The 6,474-nt window shown below is 41.6% G+C and overlaps 2 non-coding genes across 2 annotated transcripts; both read right to left on the minus strand.

Moving 5' to 3' along the window:
* Window positions 1–2,832: 2,832 nt before the first annotated feature.
* LOC115501906 lies at window positions 2,833–2,902 on the minus strand. Its single transcript, XR_003964957.1, has one exon. It is a non-coding gene; the product is annotated as a small nucleolar RNA U2-30 (small nucleolar RNA).
* Window positions 2,903–3,498: 596 nt separating this feature from the next.
* LOC115501907 lies at window positions 3,499–3,578 on the minus strand. Its single transcript, XR_003964958.1, has one exon. It is a non-coding gene; the product is annotated as a small nucleolar RNA U2-19 (small nucleolar RNA).
* Window positions 3,579–6,474: the final 2,896 nt, after the last annotated feature.

Raw genomic sequence — 6,474 nt, forward strand, 5'->3', positions numbered from 1 at the left:
TGGAGAAATGGTGATTACAGGGCTGGGGCAGGGAAAGTACAAGACAAGCCTGACTTACCTTGTGCAGAAAATACTCAGAAATGATTAAATAGAGTTACCATATGATCCAGCAATTTTATTTCTTTTTTTAAATTTTTTTCAATGTGTATTTATTTCTGAGACACAGAGAGACAGAGCATGAGTGGGGGAGGGGCAGAGAGAGAGGAAGACACAGAATCCGAAGCAGGCTCCAGGCTCTGAGCTGTCAGCACAGAGCCCGACGCGGGGCTCGAACTCACAAACCGTGAGATCATGACCTGAGCTGAAGTCGGTCAACTGACTGAGTCACCCAGGCGCCCCCCAGCAATTCTATTTCTAAGCATACCCAAGAGAAATAAAAACACATATCCACACAAAGACTTGTGCCGGAATGTTTATAGTGACACCGTTCATAATAGTCAAAAGGTGGAAACAACTCAAATGCCCATGAACTGATGAAAACAAACAAAACATGGTATATCCATAAAATGGAATATTATTGGGGCGCCTGGGTGGCGCAGTCAGTTAAGCGTCCGACTTCAGCCAGGTAATGATCTCGTGGTCTGGGAGTTCGAGCCCCGCGTCAGGCTCTGGGCTGATGGCTCGGAGCCTGGAGCCTGTTTCCGATTCTGTGTCTCCCTCTCTCTCTGCCCCTCCCCCGTTCATGCCCTGTCTCTCTCTGTCCCAAAAATAAATAAACGTTGAAAAAAAAATTTAAAAAAAATGGAATATTATTCAGCCATAAAGAGGGACGAAGTACACTAAAACCTTGGTTTGCAAGCATAATTTGTTCCAGAAACATGCTTGTAATCCAAAGCACTTGTATATCAAAGCAAATTTCCCAATAAGAAATAATGGAAACTCAGATGATTCGTTCCACAACCCAAAAATATTCATATAAAAAATGATTACAATACTGTAATGTAATACAAAATAATGATAAAAATACAAAATATAAAGAAAAAGAAACAAATTCACCTGCACGTACCTTTGAAAACCTTCGTGGCTGGTGTGAGGGAGACCAGGGAGAGGAAGGTTATTGTGGAGGATGACTTTCACTATCACTCACGGAATCGCTGCTATCTGTGGGCTCCATGGAATCTTTCTCTTTTCCTGAAATTTAACAAGGAACCTATCCAATGACACTTGTTTTTGCCCCCTTTTGAGGATTTCACAGAAATGTGACGTTGCGTTGTCGTTAAACAGATTCATCGCTCGCACTGTTACAGCCTTATTCGGATGGTGATTTTCTACAAAATTTTGCACTGTTGCCCACATTTTACACATCTCCCTAATCTCATTTGAAGTGAGGGATTCCTCCACCTTTCCCCTCCTCCTCTGCAGTCCTCGGTAACCTCTTGAGCTTTTTGCTCACGATGCGGATCCATCAGCTCGTCGGTGGTCACCTGGGCCTGAGACCCGAGCATCTGAGCATGGGAGACGATCACCCACAATCCCTCAGACAGAGAGAGAGAGAGAGAGAGAAAGAGAGAGAGAGAGTAGAACCACTGGCTCAGTTGTGACATTTGGTGTCACGTGCTACCCGTATTGCGAGACGTTGCTCGTTTATCAAGTTAAAATTTATTAGAAAGTTTTGCTCGCCTTGCGGAACACCGGCCAAACAAGTTCTCACAATCCAACGTTTTACGTAATTCTATATGCTACACCTTGGATGAGCCTTGAAAACATTATGCTGAGTGAAAAAAAGCCAGAAAACACCACCTGTTATATGATCCCATTCACATGAAGTTCCAGAATAGGGAGACGTATAGAGACGGAAAGTAGATTAGTGGTTGCCTAGGGCTAAAGTGGGGACAGGAGGATACGAAGATGATAGCTAAAGATTACAAGGTTTACTTTTGAGACAATGAAACTGTTCTAAAATTGACTGCGGCAATGGTCGCACACATCTGTGAATGTACCAAAAACCACTGAATTGTACACTTTAAATGGGTGAATTGTATGGTATGTGAATTATACTCAATAAAGCTGTTCTAAAAATAAGCATCCAAAGAATGATGGAGACATGTCAAAGGAATACAGAAGCCAGCTGGAAGGGACTTCCATTGGCAGGATCTGGTTATTTGGAACATCAAAATAAATAATGATATTAATAGATTATAACTTACCGAGTAAAATGGGAATCCATGACTCCATACTGATACACTGAATGCAAATACAGAAAGTTTGTTGTGGAATGGGATCTTGACATAATCTCAACGTGCTTTCCTACAAAATATCTATCAATTGCAAAGGGAGAAGGGTAACTTTACAGTGGAGAAGGTCGGCAGACACCAACTTAATCAAGAGGTCAAAATAAACATCGCAGTAATAGGACAACTTACAATCGTGCACTTCCATATTGAAGGAGACTAGAGATATCTGAGAGCTAAGTGTAACATGTGACCCTGTACTGGATGGTTTTGCTGCAAGGGCATTATTGGGATCACTGGTGAAAAGTGCATGGAGGGTGTGGGTTAGATGGGAGTAATGTTCCAATGGTAATTTCCTGATTTTGATGATGGCATTGTGGTCATCCGGGAAGATGTCTTCGTTCATGGGAATCATGAGTTGAAGCGTTTGGGGGATGGTGGCAACACACCTCAGCTGAGTCAGAAAAATGGGTTTTTGTACTATATTTGGGACCATGCTATAAATTTGAGATTGCTTCACATTAAATAAAATTAATTATCATGTATGCGAAGAAACTGAACTAATACCTAAAACCTAAGAGAGAAACAGATCATATAAAATACAATCTCCCAGGAGATCCAGATATTGGAGTTATCAGGGTTTTTTTTTTCTTTCCAGTTTTAAGCTCAGATCAAATGTAGAAACCTTCGTAGTTAGAAAGGTCAGTTGTAAAACCTTTTCTTCTTTTTTCCCCCCAAGATTTTAATTTTAAGTAATTGCTGCACCCGGCGCTCGAACTCACAACCCCAAGATCAAGAGTCACATGTTCTGCCAACTGAACAGACAGATGCTCCAACTGTAAAATCTTTTCATCATTGTTCAGAATTGATTAGCCTTTATATACACACATCTTCATTGTCATTCATCCATCAGCACCCACCCAATGTCATTCATCCATCAGCAAGTACTCAGTTATCCACTGTCACCTTAATAAACACACACACACACACACACACACACACACCACAGACGTAAGCCTCATTGTTTTAAATTACTTTATACAGGGGCGCCTGGGTGGCTCAGTCGGTTGGGTGTCCGACTTTGGCTCAGGTCATGATCTCGCAGTCCGTGAGTTCGAGCCCCGCGTCGGGCTCTGTGCTGACAACTCAGAGCCTGGAGCCTGTTTCAGATTCTGTGTCTCCCTCTCTCTGACCCTCCCCCATTCATGCTCTGTCTCTCTCTGTCTCAAAAATAAATAAACGTTAAAAAAAAATTTTAAAAATAAAAAAAAATAAAAGTGAAAATGCTGTCAAAGTCCTTTTAAAAAAATTACTTTATACATTCACTTCTCAAAACTACAGTGGTCATGCATTAGGTAGACTGGAAGGTCTTCTGATGCTCAAACTTGGCTGTTTCCATGAAGACACAGTTTGAAAATAACTAAGATCATACCGTATAACAAAACAGATGAAAAGCTGTAGAGTTTCATAAAAGAAGGGGGCTTAATGAGCAATAAAGAATCAAATGAAATCCTAGGATGGAAAAAATACAATAACTAAAATGAAGAATTTATTACGCAGATCTAAAGGCAGGACAGACGGAGCAGAAGTGAGAATTAGGGAACCGGAAAAGAATTCAGTAGGAAATACCTAGATTGAAACACAGACAGGAAAAGAAAGAAAAAAGATGGAGAACACAGAAAATGGCGCTACGGTTACATGCAACACAATAAAAGGCCTAACATCTGTTTCTGGAGGCCAAAAAAGGAGAAGAGGAGAGACAATGGGGCAGAAACAATATTACTAGCCCCAAATTTTCTATACTTGACATAAGAATCAAGATAAATAGGGTAATTACAAGAAAACCATACTTAGGCACATTGTAGTTAAACCGCTAAAAATTAAAAACAGAGACAAATCTTAAGAGGCGCATCGCTTCAAAGAAACAGTCCTATGACTGACACACTGAAGAGATGAAAAATATGCAAAATCTAAATGTGACTTGAATAGATAGGATTAGCAGCATCTTAGACATTGCAGAAGAGGCCATCGGTAGACTGGAAGCTATCTGAGGACACATCAGCAGAATGTTTCTGAAAAGAAGCACACCGAAAACAGAAGAGAACCAGCGACCTATGACAAGATATCAAGTACCCTAACACCCTTGTAGTGTTAAGTGCAGGAAGAGAGGGAAATCAGAAAAATAGGGACTCAACATTTCCCAAATTTGACCAAAACTAGGAAACCAAAGATCCAAGAATCTCAACGCTCACCACAAAATGAAAGCGAGGTCCATTATAATCAAATTGCTGAAAGTCGGTGACAATGAGAAGATCTTAAAGGAAGCTAGAGGGGGGAAAGGGACATTACGTACAGACAAAGATAAAATGATCACAGCCTTACTGTCAGAGACTATACAGCCAGAAGAAAATAGAACACAATTTTTTAAGTTGTGAGTAGATGAGGTACTATCAACCTAGATCTGTAAGCTTAGTGAAAATATCTCTTTTCCTTAAAGTTTTATTTATTTGTTTTTTGAGAGAGAGAGAGAGAGCACAGGAGGAGCAGAGAGAGAGGGAGACAGAGAATCCCAAACAGGCTCCGCGCTGTCAGCGCAAAGCCCGACGCAGGGCTCGAACTCAGGAACTGTGAGAGCATGACCTGAGCGGAAATCAAGAATTAGACACTTACCTGACTGAGCCACCCAGGCTCCCCAGCTTAGTGAAAATAGATTAAAAATTAAAGTGAAAGAAGATTTTTTCCACACTCACAAAAATAAAGGGATTTATCATTAGTCAACCTGCACTATAACAAATGTTAATGTTTTTTTAAGCGGAAGGGACGTGATGCCGGATGGAAATTGGGATCTACACAGAGCAATGACTAGAACCTCAAATGGAAAATATGGGGTTAAATGTAAAAAATATTCTTCTCAATTAAAAATTTGTTTAATAGGTAATTGACTATTTAAATCAAAAAGAATAAAATGTGGGGCGCCTAGACGTCTCACTCGGTTAAGCATCTACCTCTTGAATTCGGCTCAGGTCATGATTTCACAGTTCGTGGGACTGAGCCCCAAAGGAGGCTCTGAGCTGAGCACTGCCTGCTGGGGATTCACTCTCTGTCTCTCTCTCTCCCTCTCTCTCTGCCCCTCCCCTACTCTCACGCGAGCACGGGCTCTCTCTCTCTCAAAATAAACTTTTAAAAATGACACAAAATATTGGAGGACTGGGGCGCCTGGGTGGCGCAGTCGGTTAAGCGTCCGACTTCAGCCAGGTCACGATCTCGCGGTCCGGGAGTTCGAGCCCTGCGTCAGGCTCTGGGCTGATGGCTCGGAGCCTGGAGCCTGTTTCCGATTCTGTGTCTCCCTCTCTCTCTGCCCCTCCCCCGTTCATGCTCTGTCTCTCTCTGTCCCAAAAATAAATAAACGTTGAAAAAAAAATATTGGAGGACTGTACGATGTTAAGTTTCTAACGTTTATATCGCAAAGTGATGTAATGTTATTCGAAGGAAAACCGTTATAAGTGAAAGATCCATGTCATAAGCCTTACAGCAAATGGTGGCAAAATTTTCACGTAAAGGGCCAAATAGTGACTATCTTAGATGTCAAAGTTCATACAGTCTCCGTCGCAACTAATCAACTCTACTGTTGTCATATAAGAGCAGCCACAGACAATGTGTAAATGAGTGAGCATAGCTGTGTTCCAACAAAACTTTACTTGTGGCCTCTGAAATCTGTATTTCAAACCGTTTTCATATATCATAAAATGTTATTATTCTTTTGACTTCTTCAGCCTTTGAAAAATGTAAAAACTGTTCTTTTTTAATTTTTTTATTTTTCATTATAAAAATTTTTTAATGTTTATTTATTCTTGAGAGAGAGACAGTGTGAGCCGGGGCGAGGTGGGGGGGAGGGGTGGGGGCGGGGTGCGGTTAGGGGCAGAGAGAGAGGGAGACACAGAATCTGAAGCAGGCTCTGGACTGTCAGCACAGAGCCCGACACAGGGCCTGAACCCAGGAACTGTGAGATCATGACCTGAGCCAAAATCGGACGCTCAACCAACTGAGCCCCCCAGGTGCCCCAAAACTATTCTTAACAAATCTCCCAGGCAGAAGAATCCTAGATAATTTATGTAGATACTCTGTTCTCAAGGTGAGCATAGCTCCTCACTCCTTACGTGTGGGCTGGGCATGGCGACTTTCTTCCAAATAGTACAGTATGGAAAAGGATGAAAGGGTGACATTAGAGAAACCTGATAAACACTGCGTCAGCCAGGTAATCAAGATCTATTTAAACAGTGATAAGTCATGTTGATAGTGGTCA

Source organism: Lynx canadensis, chromosome E1, assembly GCF_007474595.2.
Source record: "Lynx canadensis isolate LIC74 chromosome E1, mLynCan4.pri.v2, whole genome shotgun sequence".
NCBI lineage: Eukaryota > Metazoa > Chordata > Mammalia > Carnivora > Felidae > Lynx > Lynx canadensis.